Genomic DNA, 22,341 nt, shown 5'->3' on the forward strand with positions numbered 1-22,341 from the left:
ATCATGGCTCGGCACAACATCGAGGGCCGAAGGGCCTGTTCTGTGCTGTACTGTTCTATGTTCTATGTTCTATGTTTAAACGCCTTACTAAAGTCCATGTATATGACATCTACAGCCCTTCCCTCATCAATTAACTTTGTCACTTCCTCAAAGAATTCTATTAGGTTTGTAAGACATGACCTTCCCTGCACAAAACCATGCTGCCTATCACTGATAAGTCTATTTCCTTCCAGATGTGAATAGATCCTATCTCACACTTTTCCACTCCGGGGAGTATCAGCAGCTCAAGCCGGGTGTTCTACTCTGCCCTCCTGCTCGCCCCCAGCAAAGTGAGGAATTGGTGCCTGTTTTGCGCCAGTTTTCATGCCACCATTGCCACTCAGAATTGAGATAACTTTCAGCGGGATTCTCCGCTGGCAGGAATCTCCAATAATGTCCCCACGCTGTCGTGAAAACCAGCGCCAACGACTCCGGCATCAACAGCCCCGAAAATGAGGATTTCTTCCCTTTCTAGGGGTCTAGGTCGACACTGGAGTTGTCCCCGCAGCTCCAGCGGGCGCAGAACGGCCGGCACGAGTTTGCGCATGCACATGGGTTCCCTTCTCCGCGTCGGCCCCCGGGCAATATGGCAGAGCCCTGCAGGGGTCCGGCGTGGAGTAAAGTAGGTCCCCACAGAACCAGCCCGCCCGCTGATTGGTGGGCCCCGATTGCGGGCCAGGCCACCGTGGGGGCCTCCCCGGGGTCGGATCCCCCTGCCCTCCCCGCACACTTCCCTTCCACATACCGCCGTGTATGAGGTGAGTAACCCATTGCCGGTGGGACTCGGTCAAACTTGTCGGCTACTCGCCCCATTGGGGAACCGGAAAATCGCCAGGGGTCCCGCTGTCAATGGACCCCAACCGGCATGGCGAGAATTCCGCAGGCGCCTGAAAAATGGTGCCGGGGAATAGGGAAGCCGGCACCGGTGCGGCGGGGTGGGATTCACGCCTCCTCCCAGGATTCTCCAACCCGGCGCAGGGTCGGAGAATTCCTACCATCGTCTCCGAATCAGAGAATCCAGCCCCTGGTTCTCTGTCCAATCGCGATTTGCGGGCCCCACGTTACAGCAGGATCGTATCAACTGCTGCTCAACTGTATCAACCAAAACTAACTTTGCCGCAGGTTGTGGGAGTGCCTGATAACAAATGCCTGCCATTGATCTGAAATCTTCAGTTCCTCTGGGGGTTGATGTTGTTGGTGATATTTTGAACTCTGAATTGATTGACTTTCTTGAACCAAGGATTTGGGGGAATGAGTTTGACCTACCCACTGACATCCTTCAATAGGTATCCAAAGCTAATTCTACTCAGAGGATACGTGATGGTGATGGTGGAAAGATCCAGGTAAGTCTGGGATATGAGGTGAGATTAAAACTTTGTGTTAAAACCTCAGTTCTGGCTCAGATATTAAAACAGTGAATGATATAGGCTGACCCGGAATAGAAGACAGCCCCATTTCTCTTCCCAAAAATTCAGGGCAGGATTCTCCGTTCCCCCACCCGGAGAATCCCTCCCGACGCTGAAATCGGGAGCGGCGTCTGTTTGACGCAGGTTTTGTGTTCTGCACCCCTCCAAAATGGCATCATTGGGAAGTACACGGCCGCTGTTGGGACTGCCTGGGGAGGTAATGGCATCATTGGGAAGTACACGGCCGCTGTTGGGACTGCCTCGGGAGGTAATGGCATCATTGGGAAGTACACGGCCGCTGTTGGGACTGCCTGGGGAGGTAATGGCATCATTGGGAAGTACACGGCCGCTGTTGGGACTGCCTCGGGAGGTAATGGCATCATTGGGAAGTACACGGCCGCTGTTGGGACTGCCTCGGGAGGTAATGGCATCATTGGGAAGTACACGGCCGCTGTTGGGACTGCCTCGGGAGGTCAGTGGATGACCCTCCCCCAATGTTCCGGCCCCGATGGGCCAAGTTCCCGAATGCGCGGTTGGGATCCCGGCGTGGTGGCTGCAGACTGTGTCCAGCGCTGCCACGTTCGGAGGGGAGCCACGCGCTTCCGCCAATGCTGGGGGGATTGGTGGGAGGGGGGTGGCCAGGGAGTGTCCAGGGGGGCACTATCTGGCAGGTAGGGTACGTGCACGACCGGTGCCATGTTTTACGGTGCACCGATGCACGTCATCACCGTGCGCCGGCGCAGTCACCGACCCGGCCATTCTCTGGCCGTTTATATTGTGGGAGCCGGGAATGTCACTCTGCCCGGCTGTGGGAGCCGGGAGTGTCACTGGGCCCGGCTGTGGGAGCCGGGAATGTCACTCAGCCCGGCTGTGGGAGCCGGGAATGTCACTCAGCCCGGCTGTGGGAGCCGGGAATGTCACTGGGCCCGGCTGTGGGAGCCGGGAATGTCACTCAGCCCGGCTGTGGGAGCCGGGAATGTCACTCAGCCCGGCTATGGGAGCCGGGAATGTCACTCAGCCCGGCTGTGGGAGTCGGGAATGTCACTGGGCCCGGCTGTGGGGGCCGGGAGTTTCACTCGGCCCGGCTGTGGGAGCCGGGAATGTCACTGGGCCCGGCTGTGGGAGCCGGGAATGTCACTCGGCCCGGCTGTGGGAGCCGGGAATGTCACTCGGCCCGGCTGTGGGAGCCGGGAGTGTCACTCGGCCCGGCTGTGGGAGCCGGGAGTTTCACTCGGCCCGGCTGTGGGAGCCGGGAATGTCACTCGGCCCGGCTGTGGGAGCCGGGAATGTCACTCGGCCCGGCTGTGGGAGCCGGGAATGTCACTCTGCCCGGCTGTGGGAGCCGGGAGTTTCACTGAGCCCGGCTGTGGGAGCCGGGAATGTCACTCAGCCCGGCTGTGGGAGCCGGGAATGTCACTCAGCCCGGCTGTGGGAGCCGGGAGTGTCACTCAGCCCGGCTGTGGGAGCCGGGAATGTCACTCTGCCCGGCTGTGGGAGCCGGGAGTGTCACTCAGCCCGGCTGTGGGAGCCGGGAATGTCACTCGGCCCGGCTGTGGGAGCCGGGAGTGTCACTCAGCCCGGCTGTGGGAGCCGGGAATGTCACTCGGCCCGGCTGTGGGAGCCGGGAATGTCACTCAGCCCGGCTGTGGGAGCCGGGAATGTCACTGGGCCCGGCTGTGGGAGCCGGGAATGTCACTCAGCCCGGCTGATAGGCCCTCACCGCTCGCACGATCAGTGAGGAGGAGATGCTGATTTTTTTAAATCTAAAACGCCAGAGTTCCTCTGCACTTAGTCTCAAAAACGTGTATCCAGCCCCCCATATGTAAATCTATCTCTTTTTCAGCTGCAATGTGCTGTACCGCAGTAATAGGTGGATTGGCCATGATAAATTGCCCTTAGTGTTGGGTGGGGTTACTGGGTTATGGGGATGGGGTGGAGGGGTTAACTTTGGGTAGGGTGCTCTTTCCAGGAGCCGGTGCAGACTCGATGGGCCGAATGGCCTCCTTCTGCACTGTAAATTCTATGATATGATAATAGTCAGATGCAATTTCTGATAAATGAATGCTTTACTGTCCAGTACCTGGACCTGGGCAGAAGGGATGAAGCAGATGATATGGGCTGTGTGTGCAGGAGTTTCAGACACACACACGCTTTGCATCAGATGGTATTTCAAAATGGCAACTCCCCACACAGCAGATTTTATGTTCCAACATGTACGTTAGTCACAAGAAAAGCCACTGTGATCTGGTAATGAGTGCGTGCCTGTGATATTTCTCCAATAACTTGTCTCCTTGTGGTTTTAACTTCAGTTCCAATCATAGGTTTGGTTCAGGAAATCATTCCTTCACATCTTGTACTGATTGGCTGAGAACAATTTGCAGGGTTCACTCCGAGGAGTTGTGTCAGTTTATTGCATTGAGACGTTGCCCATATTAAATTACTACAAAAATACCAATTATGAGTAAAGTTTTGAAATGGTTCAAAAGCATCACAAAAACTCCAGCAGACTCTAGGAGGAAAAAAGTAACCCAGAGCCTCCACGTAGTTCTGTGGTTGATGTTGGTATGGCTGCATTCACAACTGCTCGAGATGGTTTGGTGGCTCCTTTTGATCATCTTCCATGCTTGTGATGAATTTTCTGCAGTGACTGGGATCTTCAGAACACAAAACCTGCGATGAAAGAATATTGGGAATATTTACCCGAATTATGAAGGGATGTGAATTAGAGAGGAACCTGGGGTCACACACTTGGTCCAGCGAGCCCAGGCATCTATTAGATTAACAGAACACCTGCACCCCAGAGAAAAGATTATTTGATTGGCAGATTAGGCTCTTTGATTGGTGCATTCAATTTCACAATGTTTGTTGACATAAGGCAAGTGGTTTCAAGTGTTTGTGGTGTTTTGAAAAGTGAAAGGGCTTGGATGATTGAGATTTATATTAGCTTTCCCAGACTTTTTTTCTTTAAAACATCGGGAAAATCTTTGAATGGATTATATTTTCAAAATTGGTGTCATGTGTTCTAGAATGTTTACAGTGGAGTCAATGGCAAGGAAGTGAAAGAGTTTGGATTAGGGGGCATGAGGAGCCTAAGGTGGTGTGTGGAAGAGCAGAGGCTGGCATGGGGTGACATAGGTGTAGATGGGGCATGAGGAGGTTTTGGAGTGTGAGGTACGTAATGAGGGATGGAGCACCTTTGTGTATTTTGTTTCACTGTCACCAAGATCTATCAAAGTTATCCTTTTAAACAGACGACCTCAGCACGCGACAGCACCTGTGACTGCCTCCACACCTCTTCCCAGGTTAACTGGCCTGACTCCAGCTCACACCTGGCCTCCCAATGCTTGATTGACCACCTTGTCCACTTGTGTTGCCACTTTCAAAGATCTGTGGACCTGTACGCTCAGATCTCTCTGACTTTCTATGTTCCTAAGAGTTTTGCCATTTATGGTATATTTCCCTCTATGTTAGACCACCAAATTTACCTCACATTTGTCAAACCTTCGAAGTGGAACAACCACCCAAACACTAATCCCTGGCAGCCTGGCCCACATAATCAGCAGCCTTGAACTTCCAGACATCTCTTACCCTCCCTTACATCTCTTACCCTCAGACTATAAAGTGCAGCCTGAGTGTGGAGGCTCAACCTGACTGCACTCGTCCCTCCCCCGTGTGAGGGACTTCAGTCATCATGAGGCTGGGAACCACCTCTTAAGAGAGACCCCCACTCTGCCCATGCAGCATCGCATCTCACGGGACCCCACCCAGGGACCACACTCTCACCTCCTGTGCTGACTCTGTGGATTCACCTGCTGCCTCCCACTTTCCAGCTCCGCTCGGGAAGAGCCATTCCTCAATGGTGACACCGCCACAGCCCAGTGGGGAGAACACAAGAAGCTCTGCCTGAAAAACAGCCACCAGACCCCTTTAAACCGATGGCTCAGAGCTGTGAAGGGCCACAAAGGCCTGTGGGTGACTCCCTCCCCTCAAGATGCTGAGACTGATCCCCCTCCCCCGACACTTACCCGGATCCCAGCTGCCCCTCTGCAGTCGGAAGCCCAGAGGGGAATGGCAAGTTGACGAATCTCACCGCCGTGCCGAGTGGGTGGGGGTGGGGGAGGAATTCCTGGGCGAGCTCACTAATGATAAGTTGATGTATTTAAATGAGGTTCACGACCTTTCGTGGGGCGGATCTTCACGACATCACCAACGAGGTGCCAGGAAAATCGGAAAACGTGACTTTGCCGTCAATAATCAGCTTTCCGGTTCTCATTGTTACTCGTGCTGCATTCCCATTGGCTAGCCTGGGCTGGAAATCCATTACAGTTAACGAGCGGGAACACAACAGTATTATTTTTGTTTGTTCTATTTCTTCTCCAAGTGAATGGGACGGGCCCTTTGAAGTCCACGCTGAGGCGTTCAAAGGGGCCTTCACCAGGTGCACATGGTCCGGCTGGTCCATGGTCCATGGAGGGTGCGGGGAAAGAATGCCACGGGCCTGTCTGCCTGGTTGAGGGTGGCGGCCAGAACGACGTCTGATGCATCACTCTTGACTTGGAAGGGGAGCTTCTCGTCGACCGCGTGCATCGCGGCCTTGGTGATGTTGGCCTTGATACGGTCGAAGGCCTGGTGAGCCTCAGCTGTCAGTGGGAAAACAGTGGAATGAATGAGTGGGCGAGCCTTGTTGCATAGCTTGGGACCCACTGGGCGTGATACGAAAAGAACCCCAGGCATCGTTTGAGGGCCGTGGGACAGTGGGGGAGGGGGAGTTCCATGAGGGGGCGCATGCGATCGGGGTCGGGCCCCAGAACTCCGTTCTGGACCACATAGCCGAGGATGGCTAATCGGTTCGTGCTGAACACGCACTTCTCCTTGTTGTAGGTTAGATTGAGGAAAGTGGTAGTGTGGAGAAATTTGAAAAGGTTGGCGTCATGGTCCGGCTGGTTGTGGCCGCAGATGGTGACATTGTCCAGTGGCCAAGTGGCCACTGTGGGAAAGTGGCCCGCAGTCCGTACCGGTCAACCATTCGGTCCATCTCCCATTGGAAGACCGAGACCCCTTTGGTGACACCGAAGGGAACCCTAAGAAAGTGGTAACGGCGGCCGTCTGCTTTGAATGGTGTGTATGGGCGGCCCGCCTTGCAGCTGGGGAGCTGGTGGGAGGCAGATTTCAGGTCCATTGTCGAGACGACCCGGTACTGTGTAATCTGATTGACCATACACATATACGTGGGAGGGTGTACACGTCGAACGGCGTGTACCGATTGATGGTCTGACTGTAGTCAATGACCATCCTGTTTTTCTCCCCAGTTTTCACCACTACCACTTGGGCTCTCCAGGGGCTGTTGCTGGCCTCGATGATACCCTCCCGAAGCAGCCGCTGGACTTCGGACCTGATGAAGGTCTTGTCCTGGGCGCTGTACCATCTGCTCCTGGTGGCAACGGGTTTGCAATCCGGGATTAGGTTTGCAAAAAGGGAAGGCAGGTCGACCTTAAGGGTCGTGAGGCCGCAGACAGTGAGGGGTGTTAAGGGCCCGCCAAATTTCAAGGTTAGGCTCTGGAGGTTGCACTGGAAGTCCAGGCCGAGTAGCAAGGCAGCGCAGAGGTTGCGGAGGACATAGAGTCGGAAGCCGCTAAACTCTACGCCCTGAACGGTGAGGTGGCGATGCAGTACCCCCGGATCGCCCTGGATGGTGAGAGTGGCGATGCAGTACCCCCGGATCGCCCTGGATGGTGAGAGTGGCGATGCAGCACCCCCGGATCGCCATGGAGTGGAATCCGGAGGCCAGGGAGATTCTCTGTTAGCGGGGTGTACCGTGAGGGAGCAGCGCCGTATCGGGGTGAATGAAGCTCTCAGTGCTCCCGGAGTCCAGCAAGCAGGAGATCTTGTGCCCATTGACCTTCACCTTTGTTGAAGTGGTCGCGAGGTTGTGCGGTCAGGACTGGTCAATCATGACCGAGACGAGACGCGGCTGGTCGGCGGCGGTTGCAGGTGATGAGCGGCCCGATGGGCAGGGGTCCTGAGGCGGGTAAGAAGGCGGAGCCCACGGGCCGCACGTGTCCTGGGGGAGGCAATATGGCGGCACCCATAGGTTCTGAGTCAGGCAAGTTGGCAGCGCCCACAGGCCGCACGTGGGGGGTGCCAGGACAATAGCGACGAGTGAGCGTGCCAGGCACACAGCAGCGAAATGTCCCTTCTTGCCACAGGCCTTGCAGAGGGCGCTCCGTGCCGGGCAGCGCTGCCGGGGGTGTTTTAACTGTCCACAGAAGTAGCATTTGGGTCCCCCAGGATTGGCTAGGGGCTGTCGCTGATGGGGACCATGATGGTGTGACCGTCGGCGGGGTCCATGATGCAAGGGGGGGGGGGGAGTTGCCCGGTCGGGGCAGAGGCCCGTACATTGCGTGAGGCGACCGTATGCGAGAGCGCTAGTTTCTTGGTCGCAGCGAGGTCAAGCGTGGCCCCTTCCAAGAGGCGCTGGCGAATGTAGTCAGACCCTATGCCCGTAACAAATGTGTCTCTCATCAGCAGGTTCGAGTGTTCTGTGGCCGAAACAGCCTGGCGGTCACAGTCTCTCACCAGGACGAGCAGGGCACACCAGAAATCTTCCACAGACTCACTGGGAAGTTGGCGCCGCGTGGACAGGAGGTGCCTGGCGTAGATTTTGTTGGTCCGCTGAGCGTAATTTTCCTTCAGTAGCTCCATGGCCTCAGCATAGGTCGGCGCATCCTGGACAAGAGGAAAAACATTGGAGCTCAGCCGTGTGTACAGAATCTGGAGCTTCTGGGATTGGGTCTGGCGCAGACCCGATGTAAGCTTCAAAGCAGGCTAGCCAATGTTCGAAGTCCTTTTAGGCGTTGTCTGCTTGAGGATGCAGCTGCAGGTGATCCGGCTTGATGCGGAGGTCCATCTCTTGAAAAATCTCTGCGTAATAAATTGATGCCCTATCAATTACGACGAGACGAGAGTAGGATGTAATTGAGGCTTTATTACACAGAGATGTGGGGCCTCCTACAGCAGCTGACGAAATGGCTGCTTTACGGGGAGCACACATATTTATACTCCGCCTACTGGGCGGAGCCAGCAGGCAGGGATCTACCCCCATACCTGTAGTACAGGGGCCTTACCATAAAACACATATATATATACAGTATATACATCAGTGGTGACTACCACACCGTGGAAACAGGGAGTCAGGCAGCGTATTGTCAAGACCGAGCCATCACTGCTCTGTGCCTGGAGAGTCGGTTTCTCTGATTGTCACTAAACCCCCAAGTTGTTTCTGGAAGTTTCCAGGATATTGGCCTGGGGGAGGACGCTTACATTGTTACACCTATCCTGCAGGTGGATTTGCAGGATTTTGCGGAGGCAACGTTGGTGATATCTCTCCAAGGATTTGAGGTGCCTGCTGTACATTGTCCATGTTTCTGATGCCAAAAATCTGGTCATGGATTGGACTGGGGTCCTCTCGGCTGTCTGAAACCAATATCTCTGTACAATGATTGACAGTTTGGGGTTGTAGGAGTTTGTCACACATGCCACTAACTCTTCCAACGTCTTGAGTCTGGGGCCATGGGGTACTTCAGGCTCTTTATGAATGTGGGGCCCCCACAGGTAGTCAGAAGAATCACCGTCTGGCCATCATCCCCAACGATAGGGTTCACCTTAAAACAAAATAGCACATACTCCCCACGTACTGAACCCTGTGCTCTGCACTCACATTGAATGCATTGAGTCAGCCAAAGGGAGACATTTTCAAACTGATGCAAACCTTATTCTGCCATGGAGACAGGTGGCTGTGAGGTCAGCAGTGCCGACTATTGCTCCACTTTCTCCTCATCACCAATTCAGTCATCATAGAGGAGCCCAGAAAGAAGAGTTTCCCAGAAGAACGTATTCACAGGTAACTGTCGCAGTCCCAGGCGGGGAGACTCTGCAGCTCAGCTCGGAGCTGGGCCAGCTTCCATAGGCCTGAGTAAACTAACTCACTGATATTCTCCGTCCCTCAATCAGGGAGCTCCTTAACCATGAGGATCACAGGTAGATTAATCAGGTCATTCCCATGGGTCTTGCGGGGGTTATAACAAGCACCAATGATAGTTATAAAAGTCAAATAAATCTGTTAAATAATTAGCATTTGCTGTTGGATACTGGCAGTAATTACGGTGTTAAACCCAATTCAGCAAATAAGTGTGACATTAATATTGTCTCGATGAACCGCGGGTTAGCATGAAAATCACCAACATTCCAAATCGGCCGGGAATTCATTACTAAACACTGCACCACACATGTATGATGCAGTAAAAGGGAGTGAAATTGGGCTTGGGAGTGATGTAAATTCGGCAAGAGTGAAGAGACATTCCATCTCACAGTTCACTCTCCATGTCAAAATAAACGTGTGGATGAAGATTGGGTGGATTGTGGAACCAGCGTCAATTCTGCTGCCATTTTGTGTTATTGCCCAAAATCAACCTCAATAATGAAAGGGAAATGTTTTCAGGGCAATGTCCTTCTTTACTTTACTGTGCATGAGCTATTTTTCTTATTGATAGACAGGTGCAGAGATGAGATTCTCTCACGATTGAAGTTCCGGCTCTGTGGAGTCTGGAGACAACAACACAGTTCTGAAGCAACCCAAGGGAGATTTGTTCTGAGGTTCATGGTTCATGCCTCAGAGTTCATGGTTCATGGCTCAGAGTTCATGCTGAGAGTTCATGGCTCAGAGTTCATGGTCTCAGCTGACTGCACGGATTTAGCTTGGGGACCAGGAGTAGAAGGTGACAGATTGAAGGTGGCAGGAAGCCAGATGGTAGGTCATGAGGATGAGAGAAGGCCTAAGGCCTAGCTATATATAATAGACGGTTACATATTATCTGTGCTTAGATATACAACAATTCACTGACTATTTTGGAGCTCAAAATTTGTGAACTTTAGGAGATATTAAAAAGTATATAGAAAAGTATAGCAACAATTAATAATTGTATTCGTACGGGAATAACTAAAAATTGCAAAAAGGTGGATATGCACAGGCAACTTGAATTATTCTTTTCAATTAAATATATTGAATTGTTAGCAGAACTGTGTCATTTTTAGCACTTATTGTACTAGAATTCACTTTGGAAAGTTTCTAACACATCTCAGGTTAGCTCCAATTTTAACTTGGGACTGAGTGTCAGTGTGGGGTCAAAGTGAGGCCAGTGCAAAGAGCATTCATCGCATCAGACCAGCTTCTGTAGCGGCAACACTTTGGCAATGGTAACTGAGAGTCTTCTCTGAGACACACCACAAATTAAAGAAACTGAATTCATTGCCTTCCATCCATTTTTTTACTGATTTGAAATATTCTCCTGAGTGGTCTGAGGTGAAGGGGTGACATTCTCTTCTGTGAACACTTGAGGTCATGATCAATGACCTCTGACTGCTTGACCTAATGAGAACTCCACAAGGTTACATCGCTGTGTTTGGGGAGTCTCCATCCATTCACTCAAAGTAGAGATTAGACCCTAAAGGTTGAGAAAAGATACATGACTACCACCTGACTGTAAGATCCTCTCCCATCTGTTTGCCCTGCTTCCAACATCAAATTAAACAATAAAAGCAAATCACTGTGGATGCTGGAACCTGACACAAAAACAGAAAATGGTGGACAATCTCAGCCGGTCTGACAGCGTCAATGGAGAGAGAAGGGAGCGAACGTTTATCGCAAAGAGTCATCCAGACTCGAAACGTTCGGCCCCTGCTCTCTCCACAGACGCTGCCAGACTTGCTGAGATTGTCCAGCATTTTCTGTTTTTGTATCAAATTAAAGGAATTCCTTAAAATAAGTCCACATTTAGAATCCAGGGCAATACCATGAACAGAACAGAGGAGTAACAAAAAGGGACCTGGTTCAATTCGAAAACACCAACCCTCATATCAGCAATATTCCAACCCCCTTAACGTATTGTCTACCATTGAGAATCTCTTCCCTGTTAGCAAAAGATATCAGCCATGCCCCGAAATCCCATTTAATGGCAGAACGTAAAGGAGGTGGATGATGTTAGGAGAGGAGAAATAATTGGAATTTTTCCTGAGGTAGTCGGTTTCAAACATTAACATTTCAGTCCAGTTACTCAAACTTCATTTCCTTTATTTTTAATCCATTTTCTATATTTTTAGTTATCTAATTTCGTAAGTTATTAGTTATCTTAGCTGAACAGGTTTCTGGCCTGGTTAATAGTTATGTGAACTGTTGAGACCAATATGCTGTGTCAAGTGAATGTTAACATGAGGCTCATTTGACCTAATTGCTGATGGTTTGGGGGAATTACAGACAGACAATGTTCCCGGGTCTCAGGGCACCTCTCCTCCCTCAACCACGACAAACAAAACCTGGTTAACAAGTTGTTCGCTCCTTGTTGGAAGTGGACCATGGATTGGCAGCTGTTTATAATTCCCATGTTCAATTTATTTAAAACATGAAATCTATGTTGAGATATCGACTGGATTTTCCTGACATTTCTGATGTTCCTGCTTTGAACCCATGTGACCCTGCTCCAGTTCTCTAGGACAGAATTTATTCACATGTTTTTAAAGAACAAGGAACAATACAGCACAAGAACAGGCCTTTCGGCCCTCCAAGTCTGTACCGGTCATGATACCAACCTTTGCCAAAACACTCAGAACTTCCTTGTGCCGTATCCCACTGGACCCATCCTATCCATGTGTTTGTCAAGATGCCTTTTGAACGCCGTTAATGTATCTTCTTCCACAACCTCCCCTGGCAACGCGTTCCAGGCACTCACCACCCTCTGCGTAAAAAAACTGCCTCGCACATCATCCTCTAAACACGGACCTTAAACCTATACCCCTTGGTGACTGACCCCTCCACCTTGAGAAAGAGCCCCTCATAATCTTGTAGACCTCTATCTGGTCACCCCTCCACCTCCGTCGTTCTAATGAAAACAGTCCAAGTCTGTTCAGACTCTCCACATAGCTAACACCCTCCAGACCAGGCAACATCCTGCTAAACCTCCTCTGCACCCTCAAGCCTCCACATCCTTCTCGTAGTGTGGCGACCAGAATTGTGCGCAATATTCCAAGTGCGGCCTTACCAAGGTTCTATACAACTGCAGCATGACTTGCCAGTTTTTATACTCGATGCCCCATCCAAAGAAGGCAAGCCTTCCGTCTGCTTTCTTGATTACCTTGTCCACTTGTGTTGTCACTTTCAAAGATCTGTGGACCTGCATGCCCAGATCTCTCTGACTTTATATATTCCTCAGAGTTTTGCCATTTACAGTGTATTTCCCCCTCTATGTTAGACCTACCAAAATGCATTACCTCACATTTGTCTGGATTAAACTCTATTTGCCATTTCTCTGCCCAAGTCTCTAACCTATCCATGTCTTGCTGTATCCTCTGACAATCCTCAACACTATCTGCCACTCCACCAACCTTGGTGTCATCCGCGAACTTACTAATCAGACCGGATACATTTTCCTCCAAATAGTTTCTGTATACTACAAACAACAGAGGCCCAAGCACCGATCCCTGTGGAACACCACTAGTCACAACCTTCCATTCAGAAAAACACCCTTCTCCTGCTAATCTTTGCCTTCTGTGACCGAGCCAGTTCTGTATCCACCACACCACCTCACCTCTGATCCCGTGTGACTTCACCTTTTGTACCAGTCTGACATGAGGTACTTTGTCAAAGGCTTTACTGAAGTCCATGTAAACAACATCCACCACCCTCCCCTCATCAATCACTTTTGTCACCTCCTCAAAAAACTCGATCAAGTTAATGAGACACGACCTCCCCCTTCACAAAACCCAAGTTTTACTTTTAATGAGACCAGCATTTATTGTCCATCCCTAATTAGCTGTGAGGTGCAGGAAGCTCTGCCACTAACATCAACAAGTGATGCCACTTCAGAGAAGATCTCCGAAGATCCAAGGTCCAGGTTGTCGGCTCCCAGGGGGTTACCTGAAAAGGTGATGGTTTGCTCCTTGGTGACAGGGAGACATTACTCGCTGTTTTCCTACAAAACAGGCATCAGAGGGCCTATGACCATTCCTCGCTCGGCTGCCCCAGGAGGAGGGATGCTGACAGAATCAGCGACAGTGGCAGTGTTGTAGGTCAGCTTGCAAGATTGGCCTCTCTGCTGTACTTTCTGAGGGGTCGTCCATGCCAATCCCTGCAGTGAAGAGGGTAATTGAGTTGGGTGAGAACAAGGGGAGTTGCCTAGTTGGTTTCCTCGTGTGTTTTGATGTTACTCAGCCCATGTTGGGCAGGGAAGTAGTAGAAATTCAACCCGTTTCCCTGGCAGCATTGACCTGTGTTTCCCAGGAAGAACCAACCTTCCCTCGGCACTACCATCACTCTGGGAAATGTGTGTCTGCTGGTGACAGTGTGATCAGTGTTTGAGCCATCAGTCACAATGCCACTTCATTCAAACAGGTAAGATCAGTAGCTTCAACCAAAAGTGAAGCAGATTAGAACAAACCCTGTCTATAATTTGGTGAAACTAGTTTTTGCGAGGAGAATTCAGATTGGTGTAAATCACCTTATTATCAGAACATTATTTTATCAGGATACAGATTGATTTAAACAGAGTTATTTTCTCTGATCAATCTATCAGACAATATATTGATCTAATAATAGGACAAATTCTGAAATCTGTTCCATCTGTAACACCACCAATGCAGCACAATAAACAAAGCAAATGTCTGAGCAGAGAGACAGAGCAGCCAGAGGTCACAAAATTACCCGGCTGGCAGACAACATTAAGCAGAACAGATTTGCGAGTGGGTTTGGAGGATTTGTTTGTCGAGTGGCATGAAGCTACCCTCTGTTTTAAATCAACAATATGGCTGACAGCAGTTTTTGTGGCAGCTTATAGCTTATAGTTTGGATTAGTGCTGATTTTTCCAGTGAATATGTGGGAGGGACATTGTTTTGAAAGGATTTAGCTTATTTCTTTGATTTATGGTCGTCTTCACTAAGTTGACAACTGGTGTATAATCTTTCATTCCTGCAATAAGCAGACATGTTCGTTGGATGGTTAACACAAGACATCTAACTTCAGAATCCCTGATTGGTGCTTTAAACTCCTGTCTTTTCAATTACAGGTTTATATCCTACCGAAATGGATTGTCAAACGTGTACCAGCACACGCAGATTGTCAAACATGTACCAGCACACGCAGATTGTCAAACATGTACCAGAACACGCAGATTGTCAAACATGTACCAGAACACGCAGATTGTCAAACATGTACCAGAACACGCAGATTGTCAAACATGTACCAGAACACGCAGATTACAAACATGTACCAGCACACACAGATTGTCAAACATGTACCAGCACACGCAGATTGTCAAACATCTACCAGCACACGCAGATTGTCAAACATGTACCAGCACACGCAGATTGTCAAACATCTACCAGCACACGCAGATTGTCAAACATGTACCAGCACACGCAGATTGTCAAACACATACCAGAACACGCAGATTACAAACATGTACCAGAACACGCAGATTACAAACATGTACCAGCGCACACAGATTGTCAAACACATACCAGAACACGCAGATTACAAACATGTACCAGAACACGCAGATTACAAACATCTACCAGCACACGCAGATTGTCAAACATGTACCAGCACACGCAGATTGTCAAACACATACCAGAACACGCAGATTACAAACATGTACCAGAACACGCAGATTACAAACATCTACCAGCACACGCAGATTGTCAAACATGTACCAGCACACGAAGATTGTCAAACATGTACCAGCGCACACAGATTGTCAAACATGTACCAGCACACGAAGATTGTCAAACATGTACCAGCACATGCAGGATTGTAAAACATGTACCAGTACACGCAGATTACAAACATGTACCAGCACACGCAGATTACAAACATGTACCAGCACACGCAGGATTGTCAAACGTGTACCAGTACACGCAGATTACAAACATGTACCAGCACACGCAGGATTGTCAATCATGTACCAGCACACGCAGGATTGTCAAACGTGTACCAGTACACGCAGATTACAAACGTGTACCAGTACACGCAGGATTGTCAAACGTGTACCAGTACACGCAGATTACAAACATGTACCAGCACACGCAGATTGTCAAACATGTACCAGCACACACAGATTGTCAATCATGTACCAGCACACGCAGATTGTCAAACATGTACCAGCACACGCAGATTGTCAAACATGTACCAGCACACACAGATTACAAACATGTACCAGCACATGCAGATTACAAACATGTACCAGCACACGCAGGATTGTCAATCATGTACCAGCACACGCAGATTGTCAAACATGTACCAGCACACGCAGATTACAAACATGTACCAGCACACACAGATTACAAACATGTACCAGCGCACACAGATTGTCAATCATGTACCAGCACACGCAGATTGTCAAACATGTACCAGCACACGCAGATTGTCAAACATGTACCAGCACACACAGATTACAAACATGTACCAGCACATGCAGATTACAAACATGTACCAGCACACGCAGGATTGTCAATCATGTACCAGCACACGCAGATTGTCAAACATGTACCAGCACACGCAGATTACAAACATGTACCAGCACACACAGATTACAAACATGTACCAGCACACGCAGATTGTCAAACATGTCCCAGCACACGCAGGATTGTCAAACATGTACCAGCACACGCAGGATTGTCAAACATGTACCGCATACCCTGGATTATCAAACATTTACCGGCACAAATATGGTTGTCAAACATGTACCACACACCTGGGATTATCAAACATGTTAACATAAAGGTTCAGTCGGCAGTTAAGAAGGCAAATGCAATGTTAGCATTCATGTCAATAGGGCTAGAATACAAGACTAGGGACATCCTCCTGAGGCTGTATAAGGCTCTGGTCAGACCCCATTTGGAGTATTGGGAGCAGTTTTGGGCCCCGTATCTAAGGAAGGATGTGCTAGCCTTGGAAAGGGTCCAGAGGAGGTTCACAAGAATGATCCCTGGAATGAAGAGCTTGTTGTATGAGGAACGGTTGAGGACTCTGGGTCTGTACTTGGAGTTCAGAAGGATGAGAGGGGATCATATTGAAACTTACATGATACTGTGAGGCGTGGATAGAGTGGACGTGGAGAGGATGTTTCCACTTGTAGGAAAAACTAGAACCTGAAGATACCATCTCAGACTAAAGGGACAATCCTTTAAAACAGAGATGAGGAGGGATTTCTTCAGCCAAACATGTACCGGTACACTTAGGGTTGTTAAACGCATACTGTACTGTACAGTCCAGAGGAGCAATGCAGGTCATGCAATGAAAAGGGATCTTTCTTGTGGAAGAGATGAATTAGGCCAGCAATGGGCTGTAGGAGAATGTAGTGCTTTGTATAGAACATGTCCTTCACCACCACTTTATCACAGGCAATTAGAGATGGGTAACAAATGCCAATCTTGCCGGCACTGCCTACATGGCAGGAATGAACACAATGACATTGCCTGGTAATGCCAGTAGTTGCTGTGAATTTAGAGAGGCTGTTGACCAACTGTGTTACCTGAAGGGAGCGAGGATTTCACTGGTCAGAGGGTGGAGAGGGAAAGCAAGAGGTTTACTGACACCTTCTGCAGCTTGGAAATTAGATTGCTGTTCTGCGAGGTGCAAGTAGCAGATTCCCCTGATTGTCCTCATTATCTTCACCCTTCAACTCACCCACCCTCACATTCAGTCAATATCCTCCGCACTAAATATCACCCCCCCCCCTTTCAATCTTGCAAAGGGAACAAGGGATTGTTCCCTAGGTGACAGACTGATCCACCCCCTCAGTCATCCCAACCCCCTGTCCCTTTCCCAGAGCAACATTCTAGGAAAATTCAGGAGCAGGAACATTTTCCCTTTTACCTCCTCTCTCCTCATTGGCCAAAGCCTCAAACATTCCTTCCAAACATTTGTCTGAACTTTTGCCAACTGAATGACATGGATTCTCCTCGGCTCCGGGGTGGGATTCTCCTCGGCTCCGGGGCGGGATTCTCCTCGGCTCCGGGGTGGGATTCTCCTCGGCTCCGGGGCGGGATTCTCCTCGGCTCCAGGGTGGGATTCTCCTCAGCTCCGGGGTGGGATTCTCCTCGGCTCCGGGGCGGGATTCTCCTCGGCTCCGGGGTGGGATTCTCCTCGGCTCCGGGGTGGGATTCTCCTCGGCTCCGGGGCGGGATTCTCCGTTCTGAGGCTCTGGGCGGGATTCTCCGATACGAGGCTCTGGGCGGGATTCTCCGATACGAGGCTCTGGGCGGGATTCTCTGATCCGAGACTTCGGTGCGTCAAAATCGTGTTTGGCCGGAGAATCAATGTTCCCGGCCAAAGCCGGGAGTCCACCGGGCCACACATCGACGGCCTCAGGACATTTCCTGAAGTCTGCCCCACGATGCTCCACCCCCTGACCGGCTGAATTCCTCAATCCAGCGCCGCCACAGTGGGGGGAGGGCCAATCTGCGGGCAGGGGGGAATATTATTTAGGGTTGGGGGCACAGTGGGGGGTGGTCCAAGGCCCGCGAGGGGGCCGAAGGGGAGGGACTATGTCGTGGGCCCGGTCCGCGAGCAGCCTCCGCCATGTATCTCGGTGCGGCTGCTGCAGGCCACCCTCACGCGCACGCACGGCCACGGACCCAGCAATTCTCCGGGCGTATCGGCAGCGAGACCCGGGTGCTCCATGCTACCGACATTCTCGCACCCGGCCAAACGGGGGATCGGTGGCTCTTTTCTCCATTTTTCCTGGTGTAATCCATTCCCACGCCAGCATGGGGACATAGCCCCAGAATCCTCGGCTCCATCGCGGGATCCTCCGTTCCTTCGCTCCGGTGGGATACCCTGTTCCCGCTGCTGTGAATTCAGATTTAGCTGAGCACCAAATACTCCATCCTCACTGCCGGGAATGAGCCGGACTCGCAGAGGAGAATCCTGCCCAACATTTATTGCCCACACTGCAGTTTGGGGTGATCAAATACAGACTGAGTGACTGCTATTCAGTCCACACTCGTCACCCTGAGCTTTCAATTGCCTGTCAGTTTAAGTTGCCACATCACCCCCCACACTGACATCTCTGTCCTCGGCCAGCTGCACTGGTCAATTGCAGGTTAGCTCAGCTTGAGGAACGTCTCCTCACCTGTCAGCTGAGAACTTTACAATTTCCCTTCTCGACGTTGAGACCGTAACATCTGTTCATTTTGATGTACTTTTTGTTTTCAGATGACGACTGTTGATGTTACGAGCGGTATTCTTCCGTCACCGACACAAAAATCGTGTTCGACAATCGGCTGGAGAATCCCCGTTCGCGGCCAGAATCGGGGTCGGTGCCGCGTTTGCAAAATGCTCCACCCGCTCAAAACACGCCGCACGCCATCAGGACGAAATCAGGACGTTGCCTGAGGCCCACCCTCGATCCTCCGCCCCAATGGGCCAAGTTCCTGACAGTGTGGAACCCAGCATGACGTCTGCGCCGGGGGGGGGGGGGGGGGGGGGGGGGGGGGCTGGGGAGCCATTCCGCGGGCAGCGGAGACTTTAGCGGGGGCTGGGAGCACTGGTGGGGGCTGGTCTGGGGGTGGCAAGTCTGGTCAAAGGGGGGCAGCTTTTGGCAAGCCAGGTCCGTGTGCAGCCGCTCCCATGTTCCTGCAGGCAATCGCTGCGCACATGCGGGGCGACAGACCTGCCAATTCTCTGGCTGTATTTGTAGGTAAAGCCGGGGGCTTTACGCTGCGTGTCTGATAGCCCTCCACCAGACAGAGGATCGGTGCAGCTTTGGAGTCGTTTCTTCGGGCGTAAAACGCCATTGTTCCCACGCCGACGTCAGCACTTAGTCTGCAAATCGGAGATTGTAAGAAGTCTCATGATTCACCTGAGGAAGGAGCAGCGCTCCGAAAGCTAGTGATTTGAAACTAACCTGTTGGACTTTAACCTGGTGTTATCAGACTTCTTACTGTGCTCACCCCAGCCCAACGCCGGCATCTCCACATCATGACTTTCCTTATTATAGCTCCTCTCGACTTTATTATTTATTTATCTCATTAATCTCCACCTCTACCCTGCCTTATTACCTAATTGATCATGTAATTGTCCACCCTATTATGGCCCTTTCCTTTTGTTCCTTCCACTCTGCCTCTACACTTGCTTCAATCCGGTTACATCTCAAACAATTTCCTGTTCAGCTGAAAGGTCATTTCCTGCAATATTAACTCTCTTTCTCTCTCCACAGACACGGCATCACCTCCTGAGTATTTCCAACATTTCCTGTTTCAATTTTCGATTTTCAATATCCACAGTAATATTGTTTTGTATTCAGAATTTTGGCTGGGTGAATTCTCCTGAAAGTGAAGCTGCAATTTCTAATTTCTCTGCGACTGCACAGAGGTCAAACAGTGTATGAAATATACAAGTCTGCAAAAATAAATCCTCATATCATTGGCTGCCTAACCATGTGCTGCAATGTTCATTTTTAGTTTAATCTGGCACGGCACAAAGAAAGCTTGTTGTCAGCGCAAAATGGGATTAACACCACCATTCATTCAGTCCGTCCAGGACTAATCTCATCAAACCAATCTTTCCAATGTGTTTAACTGCTTGCTCCATGCTTTAATCACTGACACATTAAAGGGCTGAGATAGGGTTAATAAATGGTCAAATTACACTCTCACAATTTATGTTGTCTGAATCCCCTGGGGATGTTGCTGCTGTGTAACATGCCCCAAATTATGTGTTAGTCTATATTTAGTAGTGAGACCTTTCTTGGTTTGTTACACAGCTCTATTTCCTATTGTCTTGAGGACTTGCAGCGGACTGCTGACAGTGTTTCCCCATTTTTTGACATTAATCTGCGTTTAAAATGCAAGAAGCTCATTAAGGAAATCGCATTTACCTGAATATTTGCAGAATTAATTGAATAATTAGTAATATTGTTCCATATTAATCTTTTAAAATGCCAATAGTAATTATCCTCTTTTAAATAAAATTGGCAGAGCATTGATATAGAACAAGTAAAATGACAATACTTGAAATAAAGAAAGGGAATGTAGACAGTCAAATAATTTGTTCAGTTTTTATTGTTTTACCGCCACCACACTATTTGAGGAGGAAATGACCTCCACCATTGCTATTGACCAACTGACAACATGTGGCGGGGCCATGACATCACATTGATGTGGTAGCAATTGAGTCGTTTTAAGATAGGTCACCTTGAAGATCAATTCCATCACATCACAACATCCCTCTCTTTTTCTAACTAAAGGTTTACCTTCAAAGAATCAAACTATCTACATGAAAGAAAAAGATGATAATTGTGCCTGAATGTACAATTCTACAAAATAATAACTTTGTCTCTGAAACATGCTATTGGTTAATTTATCCATTCAGCTTCGGTGATCTTTCGTGGTTGCGGCTGCTGTTATGTTTTCAGATGTTTTCTCGGTGTGTTCTATCTTGGACTGTGTTCTGTGTGCAATAGGATTTCTCAGTATTTCTGGTTGTGATATACTTTTGATTTGGTATAAGTTTCACCGCACTGTCCATCCTATTGCGCTTGAAGTACTCTTGGTTTTGGGTGTTTGCTGATGATTTCTGCTGGATTCAACTTTCATCTTCCCCTGTTTTTCAAATAGTGCCTATGTCCTCTTGGGACTATTGATGAATGAAAACGGGGAGGTTTGTCCGCACATGTCTGCTGAATAGTATTTCCCCAGGCAAGGGAACAGTCAGACTGAGCATTGTCACTCTGAGATGCAACTTGGCCACGTGGAGATTGTTTGTCCACACTTCATGATTTGGGATTTGACAGTTCAAATCCTACATTCTACCATTCCAATCGATCTGGGGTAATTTGACAATGGTATGGTTGACTCCCTCACCTTTCACACATTTACTTGAAAGGTTGTATGATTAGCCTGACTGGTCATTGGTAAGATTTTAGAGTCTGTCATTAAAGATGAGATCGCAAAGAACTTGGAAGTGCATGGTAAAATAGGACTGTGTCAGCAGGGCTTCGTCAAAGGGAGGTCATGTCTGACAAACCTGTTCTTTGAGGAGGTAGCAAGCAAGTTAGACAAAGGAGAACCAGTGGACGTGATTTATTTAGATTTCCAGAAGCCCTTTGACAAGATGCCGCATAGGAGACTGTTAAATAAGTTAAGAGCCCATGGTGATCAGGGTGAGATCCTGGCATGGATAGAGGATTGGCTGACTGGCAGAAGGCAGAGAGTGGGGGTAAAGGGGTCTTTTTCAGGATGGCAGCCGGTGACTAGTGGTGTGCCTCAGGGGTCTGTGCTGGGACCACAACTTTTCACAATATACATTAATGATCTGGAAGAAGGAACTGAAGGCACCGTTGCTAAGTTTGCAGATGATACAAAGATCTGTAGAGGGACAGGTAGTATTGAGGAAGCAGGGGGACTACAGAAGGACTTGGACAGGCTAGGAGAGTGGGCAATGAAGTGGCAGATGAAATACAATGTGGATAAGTGTGAGGTTATGTATTTTGAAAGGAGGAATTTAGGCATAAGGAAGGATGTGCTGGCCTTGGAAAGGGTCCAGAGGAAGTTCACAAGAATGATCCCTGGAATGAAGAACTTGTCATATGAGGAACGTTGAGGACTCTGGGTCTCCATTTGTTGGAGTTAGAAGGATAAGGCGGGATCTTATTGAACCTTACACGATACTGCGAGGCCTGGATAGAGTGGATGTGGAGAGAATGTGTTCACTTGTAGGAAAAACTAGACCCAGACGACACCATCTCAGACTATTTTTTTTCATAGAAGTTACAGTGCAGAAGGAGGCCATTTGGCCCATTGAGTCTGCACCAGCTCTTGGAAAATGCACCCTACCCAAGGTCAACACCT

The 22,341-nt window shown here is 49.5% G+C and overlaps 1 long non-coding RNA gene across 1 annotated transcript in view; it reads left to right on the forward strand.

Annotated features, from left to right (window-relative positions):
• The window catches only part of LOC119965588, a 131,079-nt gene extending 112,183 nt beyond the window's left edge, over positions 1–18,896 (forward strand). The window contains exon 3 of the long non-coding RNA XR_005460553.1: positions 18,707–18,896. This is a non-coding gene — a long non-coding RNA (uncharacterized LOC119965588). The remainder of the gene's footprint in view (positions 1–18,706) is intronic.
• Positions 18,897–22,341: the final 3,445 nt, after the last annotated feature.

The sequence above is a fragment of the Scyliorhinus canicula genome, chromosome 5 (assembly GCF_902713615.1).
Source record: "Scyliorhinus canicula chromosome 5, sScyCan1.1, whole genome shotgun sequence".
Taxonomy (NCBI): domain Eukaryota; kingdom Metazoa; phylum Chordata; class Chondrichthyes; order Carcharhiniformes; family Scyliorhinidae; genus Scyliorhinus; species Scyliorhinus canicula.